Consider the following 24,748-nt stretch of genomic DNA (forward strand, 5'->3'; position numbering starts at 1 on the left):
GATTTTGGCAACACAAAATCTTTCTCAAATGTCATAAATACATCTACTTAACATCTGAAACAAGTATTGGTGCCTTAGTATTCTCATATGTGAATTTCGATTGTGAAATATAGCAAATTTGTTGAAGAAAACGCCTCAATGTATGTGATTGGCACCCAACAAAATGAAACATACACATAGTACATTTAGCAAAAAGCATGTCTCATACATAACACATCTCACAGCCAACTGTGTAATGAAAGGTACCTTGGCCAGAAATGGATGAAAATCAATCAAACTGCTATCACACCCCCCTAAATTGGAAGAATTCCCAAAATGGACAAGACTATAATAAATGCACAAAAGGTCATGTCAGGTGTAAAATATGTATTTAAGTACCACAGAGTGTCCCAACATCTGTCATGTGTAGGCTACATCAAGACACCCCCCAACCAAAACAAAAATGCATACAAATGGTGGGAGCATAAGTAAACGTAAGGCTGTGCTGTGACAAAATACAGCAAATGTTAAGCTTTTTCCTCCCACATGTATGTATTGCATTTAAAGGACAACTTTGTTTTTTTACAACAAGGGTTCATATTTTAGATTGTAATTAGAGAAAAGAAAAAGTGAGTGCTAAAATGTTTTCATTTGCTTCGTTCTATTGTTTTATCGTGTTTACCCTGCTAAGATGTGGGGCATGCGTACGCATGGGGTCATGCGTACAAGTGGCTAATTATGTATTTTTAGACACAATAAGCCAGCCGTTTCTTTAGTGCTATTTACAGTAACACTCCTAGCCCCCAGAAGTCACATCCAACCATGAAAGGTTGCGTTGTATCTTGGGAACGGGCTTAATCTGTGTAAAATGACATATTTAGCCACTTGTACATATGCCCCCAACCACTGAAATAAGAATCTCTAAAACAATAGAGAGAAGTAAATGAAATAATTTTAACACTCTTTTATTATTCTTTAATTACTATCTAAAATATGAACCCTTGTTGTAAAAAACTAAAGTTGTCCTTTAAATGTGATAAAAGCAAATCTTGAAATAAAACAAGTATTTAGCTACGGTAATTCTACATGGTGACATGGTGCGTATATTACTCAGACCCAATTACTGAATTCGAAGTCGACAGGTTTTCTTCAGAATATCTATGGACATTGTAACATTTTGGCATATTAGGAGTTACACACATGTTATGGTAATTCATGGCTTGCTCTTCTATGTGTTTCTGGTATATATTATTGTCCACTCATTTAGTATGTCCGTGGCATGGTGATGAATGACCCTTGCTTAATCAGAGTCATCATCCCATAAAGCTTGTTTCTTTTGAAACATTCTCATAGTTCTGGCACTCCGTTTCCAACCTGTTCTGGCACTGAAATAAATCATTACAAGACAGTCTTGCAGACATACTGTACAGGTTTGCTTGTCTTCAACTATAGTGAACAACATGCAAAACACTTGACTGTGGAATCAGCACACTGTCCTGTAGAGGACAGTTGAGCAAGGATGATGTGGTCACTGTAGATGGGTTAGTGTCCACTGCTGACATGGTGTGGGTTGGAGGGGTGGAGGTGGAGCATGGACTTGAGCTCTGCAGAGACAGGGCTGAGTGTAATGCCATCCATACCACTTGATTCCTTGGAATCAGCATTATAAGTCTGCTTCAGTAGCATGTCAAGAGAAACACTAATGTTGTGGCTGCCATCTGCTTGTCAGCCAACAAATACACCTGCCATCAGTGCTTCATGTACCTCTGAAGCTGTTTCCGGTAATGCCCGTACTTGTAGTGGCCTACTTAAGTGAGGTGGGGTAGCATTCTTGCTGATTCAAGAATGAGATGTCCTGTCCAGTCACCTTCCCGCTCGTAGTAAACCTTTGGAGAATATCTGACATCTCCAGGAAGTTTGCCCTGAGGACTGCAGTTGGTTGCCCATTGAATGATTCCTGAAAAGCAGCAGCTGATCTCCTAGGACTGCCATCTCTGGATGCCTCATCATTTCTAACTTCTGCCAGTTATCTCTTTTTCAAACAGGACTTTGAGGGCATGTAGAGTTTGGTAGTATTATGTCTTTTCAACAAACATCTTCTTGACAGTTCCTTCTCGACAAAGACTTGCTGCAACAAGCAGATCATCTGCCCCTGCATTCCTGATAATCTTGCAAATAGCCTTCATGTTCAGTAGTTGTGAGCTTGGTGGAAGCCTCCCAGCAACAGGACTACATTGCCGAACTCATCTTGGTGTTGCCTGATCTCCAGTGATAATTGTGTACTTATGTAGTGAAGAGTCGTTTCATCTCTTTTCTGAGGACAGAAGGATCAGTTGGCGATGCTGGGATGAGTGGAAGGTAGCCAATAATGCTAGCTTGAGGGTGAAGGTTTACACAGAATGCTGAAAAGCCAAGTAAACCAGCTTCTGCATCTGGAGGAGAATTCAGCAACTGTGATGTTGGAAGCTATTCTACCTACAGTAGGTGCCACACAAGTAAAAGGTATTCAGCCAGGCCATCTGATGAAGTCTCTAGAATCTCCAACTTCCCAATGTGCTCAGGAGACCTGGACTTCTGTCTGTCTTTGCTTGCTGACAAGAGACACTTGGGAGTAGGTGGTTCAGCAATGTGATGAATTAAAAATGTCATCTTTAAGATACATTTAGCTGTATGTATGTTTTCTCTGATATTTATCCGCAATCATCTCCACAACTCTTGATAGAATCTGAGGTAAAACTGACCAATGTGTTCATATTGCTCTTGTCATAACAGCCAGCTGTCACTGTAAAAGTCATAGTAAAGCTCATTTTCGGGTGGCGTCCATCTTGGAAATATGTAAATTAAAGATCCAGACACACCCAATCATGAAGATAAGTATTCCATTGAGTTTTCTTGATGTGAAACCATGAAATAGACACCAAGTTTACTTCATTCATTATAACAAAATTACAGTCACTGACAATCACTTACATTGAAGCGTTTCCTTCAACAAATTTGCTACATTACATGATCTAAATTAGCATGAGTATACTAAGGCACCAATACTTGTTTCAGATGTTAGGTAGATGTATTTATGACATTTGAGAAAGATTTTGTGTTGCCAAAATCAATATATCAAATTTTACAAGCAAAAACAGCAGCACAAGATTTTCGCTTTGTTGTTATTCCCATTAAATACATTTCTGGCTGGTGACAAAGATTGTGCAAGTGACACGCGGAGAACTTTTTGTTTCTTACTTACTATCAATAGATCTATCTAATGAAGCAAAGTTTATGTAGTGCCCATGGGGCGGGAACGAAACCGAACGATACCAGCCACGCAATACAGCCTACTGCCCGAAAGTTTTATTTACATGCCGGGTGCAGGTGGGCAAGTGTTAATGCCTGTATTCCCTGTCATTGCTGACTCCTACTAACCTTGCGTACATTACAACTAATGTACATACTTTGGCATATTTCTTACTGCTTTTGCAATTCTTTATTATTTCTTTGTTATTGGTGTTATTGCTGCAATAATGTCGAGGAAGTAACACCAAAGAACTTCACTCTCATGTATTCTTAGACGTAAGAGTGACAATCTTGACTGTTTAGTGTTTGCGTGCGCGTTCCCCTACCTGTGATCATGATGACTCGTATGCCAGCCTGGCGACACATGCGCACGGCAGAGAGCACCTCTTTCCTGGGGGGGTCCAGCATGCCAACGCAGCCCACAAAGGTCAGGTCAGACTGGAGGGGACAGCAAGGGTCAAGATGTCAACGATCAGCAACATAACATACTACTGTATGCACCTACGCCTATTAGATTCCAATCATGATCAATCGTCTGCTAAATGCCTAAATTGGAATTGTAATTGTAAATTGTATTCAATGTAGTTATTATTTAGTCACAAGCTCTTGTTAATTCATACTTTTCATTGGATATTCAGCTGGCATCCCAATGTTGGGCTAGGGCTAGGGGAAAACAGCAGATCTACAATCTCAAAGTGCCTCTAATTGTAATGCAATGTGAGCATCTAGATCGGCTATTTTATACATGTGACACAGTCATCTGTACAATGAGGGTTTGAGTAGTAAGTCAAAAGAGAAAAATAGAGTCCGCAACACTGGTGAATACTCAGCTCTGTTTTATTGCTTCAACGTTTCGATCCGTTTGGATCTTCTTCAGGAACAGTCAAGATCCAAACAGATCCAAACGTTGAAGCAATATAACAGAGCTGAGTATTCACCAGTGTTGCAGACTCTATTTTTCTCTTGTATTGCCGTTTGTCCAGCACCTGGGCCAGAGTGGATTTGTGCATGCACTATCACTATCACGGCCTTTGAGTAGTAAGTTGTCATGCTGTACGGTGCAGCTCTGCCTCTGTCAGAACGACCCTCACCTCGTAGTCGGCGAACTTGGCAGAGTTCTCCAGGTTGAGGGAGCGGGGCTCGGGGGGCGTGTCCCTGGTGGCCATGGCCAGGCAGCGCAGCATGTCGCGGCCGGAGCCCCACTCTCGCACCGTGGCCAGGAGCTTCTCTCTGACCGCCAAGCTCAGAGGCACGCGGGTCGACCCCGACCCGGAGCCGCTCAGACGCATGTGACTGCACCGCTCCAGAACCGTCTCTGGAGCGCCCTGTTTACCATGGAGAGACAGGAGAAAACATTAGAAAGAAAGAAAGAAAGAAAGAAAGAAAGAAAGAAAGAAAGAGCTCGGCTGGCGAAGTGGGGTTTGGGGTTTGAATTTACCGCGGTGCATCAGGCTTTGTCGTGAGTCTAAATGAATGTAATGCTCGCCGCGTTCGGGGAGGGAGGGTGATATAGGGTGATATCATTATACGACCAAAAATGGTTGAAATAGCTACAGGCATCTACCCGTGCTTCAAACAAGCGTGGCAGCACACCATGCTCAAATGAAAACTAATCAAAATATAAATATCAGCTGTGCCGGGTCCTGTTCCACCACTATGCTAAGCGGTTACGCTTGCAGTTTTCATGGGAAGTTCAGGGATACAGTAGTCTGGCATTAAGACATTATGTTTCTATTGAATACCTTAATTAAAAAGAAAGAAAGAAAGACAAAGCAAAGGGAGGGAACAAAAGAGCGTGAAGGAATAAGAGTTTAGGGTGCAGAGAGAGGTTGTGACCTTGACGAACATCTTGGCGCCGCTGGCAGACCTGCTGTGCTTGTTGGGAGTGCAGAAGACAGACATGGACTTCCTGTCTCTGGAGAACTCCAGAGTCACCTCCTTCCTCATCAGCTGCTTGATGACCTGGGGGTGAAACACATGATAGAGACATGATGACCTGGGTGTGAAACACACGATAGAGACATGATGACCTGGGTGGTACACATGATAGAGACATGATGACCTGGGTGGTACACATGATAGAGACATGATGACCTGGGTGGTACACATGATAGAGACATGATGACCTGGGTGTGAAACACATGATAGAGACATGATGACCTGGGGGTGGTACACATGATAGAGACATGATGACCTGGGTGTGAAACACATGATAGAGACATGATGACCTGGGTGTGAAACACATGATAGAGACATGATGACCTGGGGGTGGTACACATGATAGAGACATGATGACCTGGGTGGTACACATGATAGAGACATGATGACCTGGGGGTGGTACACATGATAGAGACATGATGACCTGGGTGGTACACATGATAGAGACATGATGACCTGGGTGGTACACATGATAGAGACATGATGACCTGGGTGGTACACATGATAGAGACATGATGACCTGGGGGTGGTACACATGATAGAGACATGATGACCTGGGTGGTACACATGATAGAGACATGATGACCTGGGTGGTACACATGATAGAGACATGATGACCTGGGTGGTACACATGATAGAGACATGATGACCTGGGTGGTACACATGATAGAGACATGATGACCTGGGTGGTACACATGATAGAGACATGATGACCTGGGTGGTACACATGATAAAGACATGATGACCTGGGTGGTACACATGATAGAGACATGATGACCTGAGTGGTACACAATACACATGATAGAGACATGATGACCTGGGTGGTACACATGATAGATTCTTTAAAGCTTCAAATCGCTGCTTCTTGGGGACCCTGGAACAACATATTTTGAGATGGGGGTCCGCGGCCAAATACATGTAATTTCGGGGGTCCTTGACATGAAAATGTTTGAGAACCACTGATTTAGAAGAAGGATTTAGAAGACATTTATAGAATCGAGTCAAAATATTACATTTAGCAGATCTACTGTACAAGCTTGCAGCGCGGCACTCGTGGCGCGCTGTGAGCTTGTATATCTGCTATGTTTAGTTAAAGCATAACATAATGGTTAAAGTAATAATGCATTAATTAGATAAATAGAGAAGTCTTACGGAGCAGCATGACGTAGCTCTGTCCACAGGGCTCAGTCCTCTCAGGTCTGTGTCAAACACGTTCATCTTCTCCACCAGAACGCAGAGAGCAGTCTCTGTGGCTTCACCCACCTTCTCAAACACACCCTTTGTCTGGAAGCGCACACGCACGCACACGCACACACGCACACACACACACACACACACACACACACACACGTTTTCACATAATGTCGCACCATAAATTCAAACGAAAACCTCACCTCACTTGTTTTGACCTAGCCTGGCATGGCTAAACTTATATCACTGCATAGATATTACAATTTAGCAGACGCTCTTAATTCAGAGCAACTTGCAATAAGCAAGGTAATACATGAACATCAATACAATGTAATACATCAACATGCATACATCGAATGCATAGAAATAGTAATCTAAGAAAGAATTTAGGTAGACCTATTCAGTAAAAACCAAAGAACATATATAACATGCTATCAAAATGACCTGTATGGGCCAAGGTGGAGTTTGAAGAGGTGAGTCTTCAGACTAGAATCGCTGTGTGGAAACCAATTGTTTTTGCAATGGGCGAATATATGGTGATATACCCATGATATATTTGCATACTGGCCAAATATGGGCACAAAAAACTAAACAATTAGGTTGAGTACAACTTCGGGGCACAACTTCGGGCCAGAGAAATCCAAAAACAACCAAGCAGGGCCAGACCAAGTCTGCCTCGGCTGTTATTATTTTATTTTTTGCACAGGCAGATTCATCTGGTTTCCAGGCTAGTTTTGACCATGATGAGTCTGACTAAGATATACACAGGACATGTCACCATAGGCAGTCTCAGTGTTATCTTGCAGTGTGCAGGGTTAAACAATTCTAATCTGTCACCTCCTGCTTAGCATGTAATCTGTCCGTCGTTAAACGTGCGATGCCAATTCTTTTCACTGTGGGCTGGATTTTAAAATCCTTCTAGTGTGTTTGAGGTGTAATTAAAAGCTGAGGAAAGGTCTCTTGGTATGGAGGGCAGAGGTCTAGGTTCAGACCTACAGTTAGGATCATTTTATTGATGTTTAGAACCTCATCCTGCTAAAATGAGTGTTTTTATTTTTTTGGGCTTGTTATAAAATGTGTATTCATGAAAATATAAATGTTCTTATTCATCAAATGGTGAGACGATCTACAAGCTCACAAAGTGTTGTGTTGGTTTGCCTATTCTTTGGGCTATTATGACAAGGCCGGAATGAGGCAGGGCCATAGGGTTGATGGTGGTTAAATCAGCATCGGTAGATATCAGTATTTAAAAGGTGGACATTGTGGACAGTGTTTGCTGTGGCTTTCACCATGTTGAAGTCCAGAGAGGAGTGGTTATTTTATATCAGTATGTATTGTTTTATATCAGTAGGAGGACAGTATTTAAAGGTGGACATTGTGGACAGTGTTTGCTGTGGCTCTATCAGTATTTAAAGGTGGACATTGTGGACAGTGTTTGCTGTGGCTCTATCAGTAGTATATCAGTATTTAAAGGTGGACATTGTGGACAGTGTTTGCTGTGGCTCTCACCTCGTTGAAGTCCAGAGAGGAGTCGTTGCAGAGGGCGCAGATGGAGGCCAGCTCCACCAGGCCTTCGTACTGACTGCACTTCACCACCGCTCCGTCCTTGTAGCTGCAAGGCACACGACGACACACATTAAGACACACAGCAGGGGGACAGAGTGACACACAGAGCACGGCGGAGAAGGAGGTTTTTAGGTCGTCTTATTATGTTCACAGTCTGAGGCCGCTTTTATGAAGGAAAATGTGCTGCCTACGGCGTTTTTTATGCTGAGAAGAAAGGGAAGAAGAGGGGGAGGTGGTGGACTTCAATTTAACTCTAAGGCAGTGGTTGTCAAACTTTTTTTATTGTATTTCAAAGATCCCCGTAATTGAAAGTGTACAAACAAATATAACAAAGTTCTATTGAAGACTCTCAGTTGCATGGCATATTTGTCATCTAAAATGTATCAATCTTTTTTTTTTTTTTCATAAAGAAGCAGTCATATGAACACTGACTGTTTGTGTTAATCCTGCCCGGCTGCCACCTCTCTCCTGGCAGACATGGCTGCTCTCTCTCTCTCTCTCTCTCTCTCTCTCTCTCTCTCTCTCTCTCTCTCTCTCTCTCTCTCTCTCTCTCTCTCTCTCTCTCTCTCTCTCTCTCTCTCTCTCTCTCTCTCTCTCTCTCTCTCTCTCTCTCTCTCTCTCTCTCTCTCTCTCTCTCTCTCTCTCTGTGCGCCCACGTGCATGCGTGCGTAGCAGTGGGCTGACTCTGGTGACTCAGCTTTATATTATTAATATGTCTGCTTTAAGGAAATACAACTCCAAGATGAATATAGCAAATACGATGCAGTCATATAATGTATTAATAGGTTTGATATACGGTTATACTGTATTGGGTAATAATAATGACTAATATACTTCTTTTGTTCAGACAGAAGAGTGCCTCGGTGGGGCATATCCTAAACTGTTAGGAGCAGTGGCAGCTATTGTAACGGAACGTGTGGAAACGTTAGGGGTTCCGTTTCTTGGGATGAGCTGGGATCGAACCAAGGAACTTTCAGATTCCCAGTGAACTCTCTCCCTACTATCTCTTGAGTCACTTAATTGAGAATGCGTCCATTTTCACCACTGTAAATACACCCTGGGGTGCATTACTGCTCTACTAGGACACATACTGCTATGACCAGGCACGATAGAGGAGAGGAAGGTTGATTTGATCTCCTTGCACTGAAACTATGTACTTTATTAAAATAACTAAAGGTCTTTATTCATTATAGATTGAAGGACAAAAGCTGAGGGAAAATGCCGTTTCACTGCACGCCGACTTTGGAGGTTAGGATCAAATCAATGAATGACTCAGCAGTATTTGACGATTGACCCGGCACGACCTCCAGTGATGTGCGTTTCAAAAGGGTTTGAGGCAGGACAGAAATATACACGTGTTGGCAATTAGGAGGATTGAATGAATGCAAGGTTATCAAGCAAGTGTCAATTGGTCATCTTTACAGAAGAGGAAACGGATAGAAAGGGCATGATGACAATCTTTTGTTAAGGTGATGTCCATTTTTACAACTACAGGGCTGTTCACACTGAGCACTATAACGAGAACTATAACTATATTGTTCTCCATTGTCTTTCACTCTAACATAGAATCCATATATGGCCAAGACAGATGGCCAAGAAGACAGGCCATATCTGTGTGGCTGGTTCTACAGACAGGGATCTCCATACAGTAAATAGGCATAAATGGTATGATGTCAGATGTCATAGACATCATAGGACTTTCACATAACGAATAACTGAGTAAGCATGTTTGGGCTCTCACAGGATATCTCCATATACAGTACATGGATCTCCATATATGGGTACAAGGGGTCTCCATATATGGGTAACTGGTTCGATATACATCACTGGCCAGATGGCCATGACATAGGGCGAGGCTGCTTGTCGCCCTGAGGCGTCTTACTAGTTATAGTTGTGGTGTGGACTCTGCCATCAAATTGAGTGGCGATTTTTTAAACTATAGTTTTATAGTTATCATTATAGTTATACATGATGGTGTGAACCACTGGACTAGCTTCTATAAAATTGGTTTCCTTTTTCCTATAGAAATTTCACCCACTCCAACAAGCCTTGATATCAAATGGCATTATTACTGTTCCTTTAAACTCATGTCACCAGTAGATGGCAGTCTTTTACAAGTTACCCAACCTCAGTCCCAGTTTTATTTCTCATGTCCTCCCAACAGTCATGAGGAGATAAATCCTGGAAATGAACTACGGACAAAACTGGAAGTAAAGGAAGTACGTAGTGGACGACACGTTGTCCAGCCTACCGGAACTTCCTGGCTTATCCGTTTGACCATGTATTTCCACCAATAAGGGGATCAAAGTACTTTATTTGATTCATGATTCACTTCCCTTATCAGACTGACAGCACAAAGGCATGGAAGAGCAGGCAGGTTTCAAAGGAACTCGACTAGGAATGCAACAGTTAATTGAAGTAATCCAATTCATCGATTATGCAAATGCTCACGTGTTGAATTGCAACGCGTTTTGAGCTTGCTTGTTATTTTACAAGAGTGCAGGGTTAATCAGACTAATCAATTTAGTCGGTTATAAATCTATTGCAATTGTTCACTTTGATTTGATATATAAAACATAAAAAAAGCAAGCATTAGAATAATTGGTACAAAAATAATTCATGGCTGCAGGCCTAAACCTGAAAAACCATAAAAACTCAATGAAAAAGAAGTGGCGTGTGAAAATTCATTCCATCAAACTCCAAACTGTGCTTCCTTGTATGATGGAAGACAGATTGCAGATTTGCTTTTATGATCTACACGAGACCATCAGGGTTTTGTGGAAGAAGCTTCTGAACATGAATTATATTGCTAGTAAGTATGTATGACCCACTCTAATGCTCTTTAATCCCCACTGAAATGACTGAAAATAGGTCATGGCGACGTGAGAACTTTAAAACATGAATGACGATGGAATACCATTTCTATCCAATTCCCAGATGTAAGGTGACCATACAACAAACAGCATGGCCAGTTGTTTCTGGGGTCCACCAACAATCTAGTTCAAGGGTCTTAAACAGGGGGTCCAGGGCCCCTAGGGGGTCCTCAAGAGTTACTACAGTGGGGCCGCCAAATCTTTGTGTGATAGAAAGAAAAAAATAAAATGTGATTTTAGCCAGATTCCAGATTCTGAGAACTTTAGCCAAAATAGCAGATCTACAAGCTCACAACGCCTCGCACTCCGAGGCGCTGTGAGCTTGTAGATCGGCTATTTTCGGCAAAGAGGTTTGGTGTAGAGGGGAGAAGTATTGACAGTTCAAGTGGTTAAATATCTGAAAACACAAATTGATATGAATCCAAATGATGGTGCTGTCAAACAATGAAACGATATGGAATCTATGACAAGGTTGTGGGGGTCCCTGCTGCATCTCTCTCTCACCTAAGGGGTCCTTAGCCTGAAAACGTTGAAGACCCCTGACCTAGTGTATGCATGTGTAAGAGGGGTCAAAAGGTTAATAAAAGGGTAAAAGCAACTCACACTTCCCCTTCCGGGGCGTAAGTCGATCCGGTCACTGTGAACTCGCTCAAGCTGCAGTTGTCCCCAGACACGCTGTCCACAACAAACATCTGCACCGAGCACACACACACAAAAAAAAACACACACATGCACGAGTGCATGCACATACAGAGACAGTTGTTAGAAACACCAGTATCTTGTTAAACTCATTAGTCGGTTATTGTTAGAGGATGACAATCCACACAGTAGTGTTATATTTAACTGCAAAGAGTACACAGGAGTCATTATAGGAAGGATCTTCAACAGCGGGTCCGGGACCCCTAGGGGGTCCTCAGAGTTACTGCAGGGGGTCCTCAAATCTTTGTGTCATAGAAACAATTTTTTTGTATTGACCACTTGAACCCTAGTGTCCAAATTCCGAGAACTTTAGCCAAAAATAGAAGATCTACAAGCTCACAACGCCTCGCGCTATGAGGCGTTGTGAGCTTGTAGATACGCTATTTTCGGCAAAGAGGTTTGGTGTAGAGGGGGATAAGAGCAGACTAAGTACAGAGTAAAAGGTCAAGTTTGTTAAGTATTGACGGTTCAAGTGGTTAAATATCTGAGACACTAATTTACATGAATCCAAAATACGCTGATAATTGTGCTGTCAAACAATTAAACTATATGGAATCTATGAAAAGGTTGTGGGCGTCCCTGCTTCATCTCTCTCTCAACTAAGGGGTCCTTGGCCAGAAAACGTTGAAGACCCCTGCATTATAGTATACGTTCAGCACACCGTTTGGAGTGTACAAGTTACATTTCAGTTCTGTTCTTTCATTCCATCCTGACTGCCATCATCCAACAACTATTTCCTCAACCTGAAAATATTGATATTATTCATTTTTCTATTCCATCCACCTATCCTTCCTTCCCTCCCACCCTTCCTTCCTTCCTTGCTTCCCATGTCATTCTCTCTGTCCTTAAAAAGGGACACCATCATGATATTGAGGTACAGTACTGTACCGTTTAGTTGTTGAATATCATAATCTACAGGGTTTTGTCGTAATAATGGGGAGAGGGGGGCTCCTCCTCTGGAAGCTGGAGGAGTTTGTGATTTTAGAGAACCAATTGGAGCTCATTTTCCCTGTACGTATAAGAAAGTATGGAAGAAAAAGGCTCCTTATGTATATGTACATATTCCACATGCACTGCAGTCTTTTGTACAGTATCAGTATTTATAAGCATCTGTACATCTTTTATGTTATGTCCATCTATCATTTCCAGGTGCAGCACCTCACTCTACGTTCAAACTTTGCCTTTGTCCACCTCATGTCTGTCAGTCACGCTGTATCTCACTCACATGGCTCTGTGGCGTGTCACCCGCCTGTTGTATAACGCGCAGTTTAAAACGTCACTGATTGCCTGAGATCTGTCAACTGTGGCGATCCTCTCGCAGTTGTAGAACACGCAGTCATTGTGTGCTGCCGTCGCTGATTGCCTGCGCCCACATGAAACAGACACACAGAGACGCACAGACAAACAGACTTAGTGTCTGCTGTGTGTGCGTCTCTGTGTGTCTGTTTCATTTGGGTGCCAGAAGCACTGTTGTTTCAACGCGACCTGGCGGTCGCTTCTCGCCGTTAGGGAGTCTTACTTGTTATAGTGTAACTGGCTTCTAAGTCAAGACTTATGCACTTAAGCACTCAAATTAGTTCTAACCAATCTGTAAGTAACAACTGAGTATGAACGCAGCACTAACATCTATTACAATGGCAGACCGCTTTGACTGCATCAGCAAATTCATTGAATACAACATGGAACCCCATCCTCGCCAACCCACTCTGCGAGATAATGTCATATTGCATCCGTTGTATATTTATGATGATGCTGACGTTTATGTGACACTCCACTTTCAAGTCAGCCAAGATCCACAAATCTACCCTGTTTTGGCCAGTGAATCAAGAGGCATTCACTTAGTTGTCACTTACTCATAGAGGTAAAAGCTGTGAAATTAAATGCACGTCAGCGATTTCACAAACTGAGAGTTTTATATAGATTTTGGTCATTAAGAAGTGGTCCACGTTAATGTTTTTACTAGCCTGTATCTCTCAGTTTACTCCAATATCTTACTTGACATACGCTCAGGACCAGACTTTGAAACTTATGTCCAAAGACAGATGGAAGCGGAGAGACGTTGTCACTGCCCTATGGACAAGTTGGCGTAATGAGGAGGTTTTGTGTGTGCGGCCAAGTTTCAGACATTGTTACAACATGCATCTGAACTCAAGTGGTGTAAATTAACTAAGTAGATGTACTTAAGTACAATTTTGAGGTATTTGTAGTTTACTTGAGTATTTCCAATTTCCAATACTTTTAATTCTACTCCACTCCATCTCGGATCCAAATATTGTACTTTTCCTCAACTAGATTTATATGAACACCTTAGTTACTAGTTACTTTGCAGATTTTAATTATTTGTACAAAGCAGATTAACCACTTCAGCCCCACAGATATAAATTTCGTCCGTTTGAAAATAGCCGATCTACAAGCTCACAATGCGTCGTGATGTGATGCATTGTGAGCTTGTAGATCTGCTACTTTCAAAAGATGTTTGTACATTTGAAAACTTGAAATGGGACATTCAGCATAATGATTACTTTTACTTTTGGTACTTTAAGTACATTATGATGCCAATACTTTAGTACTTTTGCTCAAGTACAATTAGAATTATGGACTTTTACTTGTAACAGAATATTTCTATATTGCAGTATTGATACTTTTAATTAAGTAAAACATCTGAGTATCTTTCCCACCACTACTGAACTCTAGGCAAACTGTTCACAAACCATTGTGTAGTTGAGTGAAGGCATGCCATTTATAGACTGACACCATATGAATTGAAAACACTGACTTAAAAGCATATCCCAATGTAATTTAGTAGGTTTCACTTGATGTTAGTGCTTCTTTCTCCTCTGTCTGAGGTAAGGGTGCACAGCACAACACACAGCGGAGGGACACATTAACCCATTTAGAACGGGTACACATTTTGTGTATCATTATTTTATGCTTTAACTATTGAAATATAGCAGATATACAAGCTCACAGCGCGGCACTAGCTTTGAAAAGTCGTGAACATTAGAATTTTGACCCGATTCTATAAGTGTCTTTTGAATCCTTCTAATTCTAGGCCTAAATGGGTTAAACTGTACAGTTTGTTTTAAAAGGTGCAGTGAGTGATACTTGTTGTTTAAATGTTTAAATAGTGGTACATTACAATAGTAATAATTCACTCAGTAACACGGGTCTCTTTGTCTCTGTCTCTACTCTCTCCATTTCTTTAGTAAACAAAAAATGCATTTTCTGGGTCGGGATACCAATTTTATCCAACCAGGAGAGACAACCCATACAGGAAACAGGATAAACCGCTGACCAAGAATTATAAGCAGACCTGGAACACTATAAAACTAAAGATGGTAAATGGGTTGTACTCTTGATTGAATGAAATTAGCAACCCAATTAATTAACTCAGTTTATTAACCCATTAAGACCTGAAATTATTTTATACTTTGGCTATTGAAAAATAGCAGATATACAAGGTTTCTGCCTGACAGAAACTACATAGATGTTGAACATCATGATAGTGTCCCTTTAAGGAAGTCCCTGTCGCTCCCTCTCCACCCTACCAACCCTCTGCCTGTCTCTCTGTCAGTCTGTCTTACCCTGGCTTGCAGACAGACATCTGTCTCTCTCTCTCACTCCAACCCATAGAAATAGAAAGGTAGACGCCTCCACCGGCTCTGGGGCGTCCGTAAAAAAAGATAGGCAATTTTGAAGGCAATCTTCCGGAATTTCCGAAGCACGCTTCCGCATGCGTCACAGAAACGGAAGTTCTGTAGGCCAGTCAAAGGCAGGTGGGGGCGGGTCTTCTTGTAACCCAGGGTGAGTTCCGATATAGGAACTGGGCGCACTGGTGTGCCCTGTTTGTTTGTTAATTCGAACGCACTCTAGAGTCTGACTAGTCCCGGAAAAGACACGCTGGTATTGGCCAGTAGTCACTTTGAGTGACATTTTTGCACTTGTGCCCATCCTTTTTTACAGGTCGCTCCAATGAACTGCAAAGAGCAAAAAAATGAAGGGCGAAAGAGGGATCCAGGTTTTTATATCTACACTTCAGCCTACCAACCCTCTGGCTGTCTCTCTGTCAGTATGTCTTACCCTGTAAGACAGACATCTGTCTCTCAATCTCTCTCCATCCCAGTGGTTCTCAACATGTGGGTCGGGACCCCCAGGGATGTCCCCAAATTATTTTGGGGGGGTCCCCAGATGATTGGCTTAATGTGAAACACTATTATCTCACTCAACAGTAAACAAACCAACACAACGTTTAGGTGTATAGCATATTTCTAAAGTGACAATTTAAGGACTTTTTAATACCTCTGTGAAAATAGCCGATCTACATGCTCACAACGCCTCGCAACGCGAGGCGTTGTGAGCATGTAGATCGGCTATTTTCACTATAAAACCGTGATATACAAAATGTAATGCCTCAACTCTTAGTGCTCGTCAGAGTGGAGGGTCCACGGTTAAAATATGATTATTTTGGGGAGAACCACTGCTCTATCCTACCGACCCCTCTTCCCGTCTCTCTGCCAGTGTGTCTTACCCTGCAGACAGACATCTGGTTGGTGGTGAGCGTCCCCGTCTTGTCGGAGCAGATGACGGAGGTGCAGCCCAGGGTCTCCACGGAGGGCAGGCTGCGGACGATGGCGTTCTTGCGGGCCATGCGCCTGGTCCCCAGGGCCAGGCAGGTGGTGATGACCGCAGGCAGGCCTGCAGGAGACCAGGCAGCAACACATGACAGCTATATTAGATCAGCGGTTGTCAAAGTGGTGTAATTATTAGATAATAGCATCAGAATCAGTTTAAAACCCTGTTGCCTGACTGCCCCGTGGCAAGTCAATTAAACGTTCTAGGCAGGTGGAGTTTGCTTTCAGGTTGCCTGAAGGGCCACACTAGCGTGGGGAAGCAACTGTCTTTAGTTTGCTATAAACAAAAGATGGGCAGTGGAATTTAAAATAAGTCACATTGTATAGCGATTGAGATATTTGGAAGAAATATTGACCTATGTCCATATCTCAGTAATAACACATCCTCATAATTCAGTAAAAAAGGAGGAAAAAAAGTGTCAAAATGAACGATTATTCTGTCGACGATTCTACGATTTTTGGGCAAGTGGGCATGACCTTTGGGCAAGTAGACCATGATCTGTATTTGCTTGACAGGCAGCTGCCTCTGGAACCTTAGTATCAACCCATCTAAACTTTATATTGCATTCGTTTATCGTGATAAGTAACACTCACAATAATCGTATCGTGGAGATTTAAGTTTATCTTGAAATTATCCTCCGTCATGATCTGGGATCAATTCACCTTTTATTTGCCGAGCTGCATATCCGGTACCATTTAAACCCTCTATAATTGTTAAAATGGACCTGGAAATAAGTCTTTTTTTCACTCTCTACCAAAGCTCTTTGCCAAAAAATAGCCGATCTACAACGACGCATTGTGAGCTTGTAGATTGGCTATTTTCTGGCTAAATGAGACAGACAGACAGGGTAGGGTACCTTCCGGTATGGCAGCCACGGCTAGCGCCACGGCGATCTTGAAGTAGTAAACGGCGCCCCTCAGCCAGCTGCCTCCGTGGACGGGGTCGTTGAAGTGTCCCACGTTGATGGCCCACACCGCCACACAGATGACACTGATCACCTGAGACACCAGATGGACACCGGTTAGCACCATGTGCACTGTACTTTACTGTACAGCACGCACGACTGACGGACAGACAGACCATAAGGACAGATCCTATGGAGAGATACCATCGATGTTGAGACTGATTTATTCTTGGTTAGCACCATGTGGACTGTACTTTACTGTACAGCACACACGACTGACGGACGGACAGACAGACCATAAGGACAGATCCTATGGACAGATACCATCGATGTTGAGACTGATTTATTCTTGGTTGTGGACCATGTCGTGCTCAAGCTACTGAGCTTGTAGACAGGACTTTTCGATATGTTACACTGCCGTGCAACCAAGTATAAATCATGGCATATACTAAGGCTGGTCAATTAACCAAAAATATAATGAAAAAGATGTTTAGAACCAATAACCAACTTAATCTTGCTCATGTAGGTTAATTGAATAATTGAGAAGCATTCTTTTCCCCTTATATATCACAAATAGACACGGAAAAATTCGAATATATATATATTTTTTTTACAATCGATTAAATCGATTAGTCTCATTATACTTAACCCTACTTAACCCTTACTTTGTTGTACAATGGTGGCATACAAAAATCCCCAAAACAGCTGCTCTACAGACTCACAATGTGTCGCGATTTGACACACTGTGACTCGTGAGCTTGTACCATCTGCTCTCTTACAATTTATTTTCCCCCCTTTCATAATCGTTATTAACCCATTTAGGCCTAGAATTATTGAATGCTTTAACCAGTGAAAAATAGCAGATATATGAAAATGTGTGCAAATCTTTGAATATATGTATTTTCAAAGCGAACGGTTGTAACTAAAATTTTGCTTCTGGGTGGTCCCTGGAACTAGATATTTTGAAAGGGTCAAATAAATATCATTTTGGGGGTCCTTCACATGAAAAGGTTTGAGAACCACTGACATAGTAGTCTCTCAAGAACAGACTAACTGAGCTCCAGTCAAGTGAAAAGGACCTTTTCTTTGACGATGGCTGGCCAGATTGCTGACATAGAAACATAGTTTTTTTTTTCCAAAAATCGTAGAAGGATTCAAAAGACACTTATAGAATCGGGTCAACATTCTAATTTTCACAAAAATAGCAGATCTACAAGCTCGCAGCGCGGCACTCGGTGCCGCGCTGTGAGCTTGAATATCTGCTATTTTTTTTATATTTAAGGCTCTCCAGATGCCTAACCTTGGAGAGTTGTTCTCCAAACTGGTCCAGTTTCTGCTGCAGGGGCGTCCTCTCTGGGTCCGTGGCCGCCATCTCGTCTCGGATCTTCCCGATCTCCGTCTGCACCCCCGTCGCCACCACCACCCCGATGGCCCGTCCCGCCGCGATGTTGGTGCCCTGCGATTGGTCAAAACAAAGTAACCGACCACCACTTTAATGATGAAGTCTGACAAGTCTATTATAGACTCCCATTGCCACAGAAAAGACATGTTGGAGTTAAATATGTGAAAAGAAAACCGGCGAGTCTATATGGTGACTATTTCCTGGTCCACTTAAATTCAGTTAAGTGAGAATATTTGAGAACGGTGTGTGTGTGTGTGTGTGTGTGTGTGTGTGTGTGTGTGTGTGTGTGTGTGGTTTTTTACATCTTATCTCAATATATTTCACATTTTAGTCAACAACGACATTATATAGTGACATGCATGACAAATATTCAGGAAAAACTAAAGAAAATGGTATTAACAACCCCTAACAAACAAAAAAAAATATTGATTATAAAAAGGTTTAACAGGATTTCGTTATTCAGTATTTGGTACCACGTTTAACACATCATCAATGATGACATTTGGCCTCACAAGTATTAGTAACTCTCTCTCTCTCTCTCTCTCTCTCTCTCTCTCTCTCTCACACACACACACACACACACACTCACCCCCCCACCCCACACACACACACACACAGAGGGCTATGACTCACAGAGAAGAGCATGTTCTTCTTGTCCTGGTTGACGGCTCGGGGGTCTGGCACGGGGTCAGTGTGTTTGAGCACGGAGACGGACTCCCCCGTCAGAATGGACTGGTCCACGCGCAGGGTGGTGGAGCGGATGGAAGTCAGCCTGATGTCAGCAGGGACCTTATCACCAACTGGGGGGGAGGGGGAGGACAATGACAACATAGCGTGAGAATATATACAGTTAAATCCTCAGTAGCGTTTATATTACGTTTCGTTCGTAGCTGCGAGCTTTACATCTGCATTTTTTGAAGTTTTTTGAAAAGTTGGCACGGAAAAGTTTGAGATCTATTTATTTAGAAGGCATTTGTTAATCCCCCTCAGGTCTGCTACTGGACAAGTTTGACGAGTTTCGTGTTTTGCGCTGGATTGCGCTGTTTTCTAGCCTATGGTTCACCAATTATTTTCCGATTCTAATGGACACGTCGATGGTGTAACCGGAACAAAAAAGCTATTACTTTTTTTTTTGGAATTAGAAAAAATATGTATGTGTATGTGGCGACGAGCTGGACGCAAGATTGAAGCAGAAGCCTCTCTTTCAAATGGATGGTCGCGTCTGGACAAGGGTGTCTTTTGAATACTCTGTTCGTGGAAGTCATATCTCATAATATATTTTTAATAAATTAAACTTGATTATAAAATAGAACTCCATTGGTTGCCCTGACAAAGCATAATGGGGTCGGGGACGGGGTGTTGTGGGAACAGCTGTGACGATGGCCCTTTGATCATTTTGTGGCGATGATGACGACCCAGAAAACGTACAGCATGGCTCTGGCCATAAACATTAATGCGAACGCTGCAATATGATTGGCTCAGAGAGGATCACATACAGAGGGAATAACTGTGCCATTGAGACAATAAAAAATGACTTCTCTGGTGTTTTTTCAACTGTGAGCCGTGTCAGTGAGTTCCCATGCTCTTACAGACCACAACATTTACTATAGTACACACGCGCGCACACACACAGAGATAAAATCAAGTTACACACACAAACGTGCATACACAAAGGCAAGGCAACTCATAATAAATACAGTACATTTAAGCCCTCAAACACGCCCAAATTGACCACATGACCCGTGAAGAATGACATGTACACACACCCACACAGGTATTCATACGTAGCATACACAAACATAGTTATAAATAGATCACAAATGCACAGATTATACACATATATTGAGCATGGATCACATACAGTACAATGCACACACGTTTGCCTTGATACACTGACGCACACACACGCACGCACGCACGCACACACACACACACACACACACACACACACACACACACACACACACACACACACACACACACACACACACACACACACACACACACACACACACACACACACACACACACACACACACACACACACACACACACACACACACACACACACACACACACACACACACACACACACATACTTAACTCTGAGAACCAGAGCTAACCCTATTTCCTCTCCATATAGAGCCATAAATAGCATTGCGTATCTGGAGGATTCAGTTTTCTTTCTTTTTTTTTTTTCATTACTAGGCCAAGGGTGTGTGTGTGTGTGTGTGTGTGTGTGTGTGTGTGTGTGTGTGTGTGTGTGTGTGTGTGCGTGCGTGCGTGCGTGCGTGCGTGCGTGCGTGCGTGCGTGCGTGCACCAAGTTGCTAGCCTACACCGCAGTCAGATCTGGAGTGTAAATTGAACTCTGAGTGTGTTAGAATGGGACCCTTTCGGGTCCATCTGTCCGCTCTCAGGAGATTAAATGAACATTTTGCTGTGTAAGAGTGACGGTGTTTGAGGCGGCCCAGCTGGACTGATGTTGATCAGTGGAAATAGCTGACCTCCACACGCTGGCTCACACGGAAAACTACTGAACAACTTGAGTGTTACTCATTTCAAATTGCCCAACGCTAACAGAGGACCTCCCCTCGGCACCATGTACTGTACACACAACCCGCGATGTCCGGGTTCATGTCGGTTGTTACGTCACCTCATCCGATCTCCCTATTTTTTTCTTCTTCTTCTTTTTGATCTCTTTCCTCGTACAATCTGATAAAGTTAAACCGCCAAAGTGATTTGTGATAAACTGCGAGCTGTTTGTGCTTGAAACATTTTGGAAAAACAGACGGGGTCCTAATGTGCGATTTGTTAAACAGTATGAAAAAGGAGTCTCCCCACACACTCGCACCGATTCCTAAACCATTAACACAATATGTAAAATGATGTTTTAGCAATATTGTTCCTGCTGCTCTACATACTGCCAACCAAGTGAAGAAATCACAGACTGAGGCTTTTATACAAACAATATCCGAGACTATTAAGATTTCTTTCTTTTTTGGACCAGTAGGCCAGCGAGCTCCCAGACTATTAAGATTTGATGGAAAATGCCTCATAAAAAATAGATCATAGAAAATGAACATAATAGTTTGACCACTACAAATAATAACCGAATACCGCCTACTGTATCCACAAGCTCTCGGGGGGGTTGCTTGTAGGCTCAGGCTGTTTTTGCTGTGCAACATGCTGGATGTTGGATTCATTCCATAGAAGACAGCATGTCTTCCATGGAATGAATCAGTCGTGGCGACTGAGACTTTTAATCCATGCAGACTTCAAAGTGTCTAAGCTCACAATGTGACACGTTGTGAGCTTATATGCCGGCTATGTTCGGTCTGCAATGATAGAGCATACGACAGAGCAGGAATAAGGCACAACTGAGACCAAGAGTCTAGAATAGAACTGAACAGTCAGATGAAATAGTCCCAGGCACACACATCGACACACTGCTGGCCTGGCCTGGAATCGAACCTGCGACAACCAGGGCCCTCTGGCTTCCCGGAAGAGATCACTAACCACTCAGCTATAGTCGCAAACTCAACACAAACTTAATGGTTTCTGTTTTGTGACATCAAGTACTTAGCGGCATGAGCTGTCATTGATCCAGATTTGAGGGGACATATTCATACACAGAGGCATGTAAATACTCAAGAGGCCAGACCGCAAACAAGAATAGCAGCTTGCATTGATTCATTCTAACAATTCAATCGTCGTTTTCATTGTTTTGTTGCATTACAAAAAAAAAACACACACACAAAAATGCATGTCAGGTCCTTATTGCGACCATAGGTCGCAGTTTAGTATGTGAACCGTCACAGCTTGACCGTATCTCTGTCTGTCTGTCTATAACGCCTGACACTGTGGTTCCCCTGACACATCACTGTGACATCACAGGTGACATCACAGTGATGTCAGATACTCAGAGCAGGGATCTCCATATATGGGCATACAACCACTCTAGCAGAATTCCTTTTATACCCATATATGGAGATCCCTGAAGTCATCAATATTAAGCCCATTTCTCACAGGACTTCAAATAGGAATGCCCATACATGGAGGAAGACAGCCAATATCTGTGTGGCTGGTTCAGACAGGGATCTCCATGTATGGGCATAAAAGGGATTTTATGTATGATGTCAGATGTGATAGACATCACAGGATTTTCACGTAACGAATAACTGAGTAAGCATGTTTGGGGCCTCACAGCCTATCTCCATGGATCTCCATGTATGGGTACCAGGGTTCTCCATGTATGGGTAACTGGTCCGATATACATCGCTGCCCAGATGGCCAAGACATGGCCCGACCTCGCTTGTCGCCCTGAGGCGTCTTACTAGTTAAAGTTGTGTATGTGATAAGCCCAGGGAAGCAGTTCTCATCAGGTCAGAGAGATCTGAGGATAAACACCAACAGCATTTCCTAGAGAGGCAGTTTGTGTTGTGTGTGTGTGAGATCTGACTGGGTTTCCATGACGATAACTGATAGAGGAGGAGGCAGCATGCAGATTAAAGCACTGAACTGCCAGGGAGAACTAAACAAAGACAATGTTATTTCAACGGTGTCTAAACAAGCCGGCCCGAGGCTGAGCCAGCCATCGAAACACGCACACACACGCGCACACGCACACACACACACACACACACACACACACACACACACTCTTCTGGATTCCAAACAACCTGGGCAGCTCAGAGCGCTGCTGTGGATATCAGAGGCTAGGGATGCTCCGATCACGTTTTTGGAGGCCGATTTTATTTTTCATGATCTGCCGATACCGATACCGATTTATTTTCAAAGGAAAATATTTAACCTCTGTTATAGATGATTATTGATTAATTACGTATTGAGATCACTTATTATGTTAATTAAACATAGTTTTATTATAGAAACAGGAATTCAAAAATATTTAAACTAATATTCATGGGTTGCCTTTGTAGTCCTAAACTGGACATATTGAGGACCAACACAGGTGTTCAATTTGTCTGATTGGCATAGAACCAATGTTCTATGTTAATCAAAACACCTGTGTTGGTCCTCAAAATGGCTGGTGTAGGACTACAAATGCAACCCATGAATACCTAACAAAGGAAGACTGCAGTTGCATTATTGCACATAATCAAAATGTATTAATTTTACCCCCATTTTAAGACCCCTTCTGAGGGTCCACACCACCAGGATTTTGCCTACCTTTAACGTGGGCGCGCGCGCGCGAATCCATTGCGCGATGGTTCACCGATTCCATTCACAATACGATCCATTCACGGTAAGCTACAAAACCCAACAGCCTGCCATTTCCCAAAGCGAAACCGATTGAGCCCAGCGTGGGTGTTGCATAACATTATACCGGATGGGATTTCGGCAGACAGGATACAGGCGTTGTTGTCCCGCCCCCCCATTTCCGTTTTGGAAGATCTGGATCCGGTTTTTGTGAATAGGGCCCTTCCATAGAGCGCTATGGACGGCGAATCGGCGATCATACTTTTTTGTTTTATAGTTATTAAAGCTAATTGATAACTCGTCATACTCGTCATAAGCAGAGTGGACCCATAGATATAGCTTGTCAAACTCGTCATAAGCAGGGGACGAGTTAATAATATTAGGCCTGCCCAGTGGTGGAAAAAATACTCTGTAGATCTATATACTCTGTTACAAGTACAAGTCCAGAAAAGTAAAAGTGCATCAAAAAGATTATAAAAGGTCGGTTTTTCGGATCGGTGACGGCCGATCACCGATCACGTCATTAATTGAATAAATCGGCCACCGATCGATCGGAGCATCCCTATCAGAGGCATTACATTAAGGCTGGGATCATTTAGTTACTAACAGCTGTTTTCGGCCACAGGACTGTAGCCATCTACAGCAGGGGTCTTCAACGTTTTCAGGCCAACGACCCCTTAGCTGAGAGAGAGATGAAGCAGGGACCCCCAGATTCCATATAGTTTCATCGTTTGACAGCACAGTCATCAGTGTATTTTGGATTCATGTCAGTTTGTGTTTTCAGATATGTAACCACTTGAACCGTCGATACTTAATAAACTTGACCTTTCACTCTGTACTTAAGTGTGCTCTTTTTTCCCCCTCTACACCAAACCTCTTTGCCGAAAATAGCCGGCCTTGTGAGCTTGTAGATCTGCTATTTTTGGCTAAAGTTCTCAGAAAAATGTTTTCCATCACACAAAGATTTGAAGGACCCCCTGTAGTAACTCTGAGGACCCCTAGGAGTCCCGGACCCCCTGTTGAAGACCTCTGATCTACAGTATAGGCAATAGATTAGA

The 24,748-nt window shown here is 42.7% G+C and overlaps 1 pseudogene across 1 annotated transcript in view; it reads right to left on the reverse strand.

The window, feature by feature from the left end:
* Positions 1-24,748, reverse strand: part of LOC308281455 (sarcoplasmic/endoplasmic reticulum calcium ATPase 2-like) — a 52,737-nt pseudogene that overhangs the window by 13,059 nt on the left and 14,930 nt on the right. Inside the window, exons 7-16 of the transcript XR_013963394.1 lie at positions 19,106-19,272; positions 18,371-18,526; positions 17,023-17,164; positions 16,063-16,229; positions 11,439-11,527; positions 7,906-8,008; positions 6,358-6,489; positions 5,104-5,229; positions 4,359-4,592; positions 3,594-3,705 (exon numbers count right to left, since the gene is read on the reverse strand). The product of XR_013963394.1 is annotated as a sarcoplasmic/endoplasmic reticulum calcium ATPase 2-like (transcript). The remainder of the gene's footprint in view (positions 1-3,593; positions 3,706-4,358; positions 4,593-5,103; positions 5,230-6,357; positions 6,490-7,905; positions 8,009-11,438; positions 11,528-16,062; positions 16,230-17,022; positions 17,165-18,370; positions 18,527-19,105; positions 19,273-24,748) is intronic.

Source organism: Nannobrachium achirus (genome assembly GCF_963921795.1).
Source record: "Nannobrachium achirus genome assembly, chromosome: 3".
NCBI lineage: Eukaryota > Metazoa > Chordata > Actinopteri > Myctophiformes > Myctophidae > Nannobrachium > Nannobrachium achirus.